This window comes from Marmota marmota, unplaced genomic scaffold (genome assembly GCF_001458135.2).
Source record: "Marmota marmota marmota unplaced genomic scaffold, marMar, whole genome shotgun sequence".
In the NCBI taxonomy this organism is placed as follows: Eukaryota; Metazoa; Chordata; class Mammalia; order Rodentia; family Sciuridae; genus Marmota; species Marmota marmota.
Window position 1 is genome coordinate 1,023,129 of NW_026000171.1, and position 1,838 is coordinate 1,024,966.

Consider the following 1,838-nt stretch of genomic DNA (forward strand, 5'->3'; position numbering starts at 1 on the left):
GGGGAGGGGAGGGGAGGGTGGGTAGGAAGGACAGCAGAATAAAATAAACACTATTATTGTTGTATGTATGTACAGGACTGTATGACCAATGTGATTCAGCCACCTGTACACTTAGAAAAAGGAGTAATTATACCCCATTTGATTCAAATGTATGATATGTCAAGGTCATTGTACTGTCATGTGTAACTAATTAAAACAAATAATTAAAAAAATACAAGGGATTGAAATCAGGGGTACTTAACCAATGAGCCACATCCTCATACTTATTTTGTTTTGTTTTTATTTAGAGATAAGTTCACACTTAGTTGCCTACTTCTTTGTCATTGCTGAGGCTGGCTTTGAACTTAGCATCCTTCTGTCTCAGTCTCCCAAGACACTGGGATTACAGCTGTGCATCACTGTGCCTACCTGATATTCATCCTGGATAACAAATAAATTCTCAGCCAACAAACATAGAGTGGGAAGTTCTTCAACTTGATAAAGAAGATCTACAAAAGAAACCTGGAGTACAAATCATCCTTAAAGGTAAAAATCGCAAAGCTTTCTCACTGAGATAGAAGAAAAGACAAGGAATTCCCCTTTCATGATGCCTATTAAACCTCCTGGAAGTCTTTGCTAGTGCAATAAGACAAAAAAAGTGAAATAAAAGTATACAGATATGGAAGAAAAATAAAACTCTCTTTGTTTGTAGATGAAATGATTATCTGTGTAGAAAAATGTCAACAGAATCAACAACAAAAACACTAATTTCTGGAACTAAAAAGTGATTACAGCAAGGTTGCAGGATGCAATACTATTACATTAAAGCCAATCACTTTCCTATTTACCAGGAAAGAACATGAGGAATTGGAAATTAAAAACACATTACCATTTACTTAAGCACCAACAGAACTAAGACTTAGATATAGATCTAATACGCAGTAGATGTATAAAGAGAAACCATACAAATTTAATTAATAATAGCAAAGAACTAAATAACAGAGATTCTCCACATGTTTAGTGAGAATCTAAAATATTTAATGGATTTTTTTTAAAAAAAATGTTGTGAGTTTTAAATAGAGAGTTATTCTGACTAGCATGACAAATTTTTGAATCATTCCAATTAATCCTACCAGCATATGAATCATCCCTTTCTCCAGTGCAATGTACAAGATATTTTGAGACTGAGAGAGATCACATTCATATAAATTGAATTACACTATACTTTTATAGTGTTCTATTTCATTATTAGTTTTTGCTGTTAATCTTTCATTGTGCCTAATGTATAAATTAAATGTAATCAGAGGCATGTACATATAGGGAAATATAACACATGTGGAGTTTGGTACTATCCAGTTTGGCATTTGCTGAGGTTCTTGGAATGTGGCCCCATGGATAAAGAGGCACTATTGTATCTTCTCAAATAATAGAATGAAGTGAGAAGTTGATAACATAAATCACAGCTAGACAATTCACAAATTGGTCAAAATTGACCAACACACTTGATGAATGAATGAAAGAAGAAATCAGAAGGGAAATTTAAAAATCTTCAGAGATGAAAGAAAATGAAAACACAACATGCCACAATGATGGAATCAGTGAGTACAGTGCTAAGGGAGAAAGTTATACCTATAAAATGAATTTTAAAAAAATATGAACTAGAATCAATGACTTAATATTACAACATGAAGCCCTAGAAAGAGAACAAACTAAATCAAAATATAACAAAAAGATGTAAGTAATAGTAAAGATTAGAGCAAAGATAAGTAGAAACTAGAAAAGCAAGATAAAACTAATGAAACCAAAAGTTACTACTTTGAGTAGATCAACAAAACTGACCTGCCTGTAGCAACATGAAG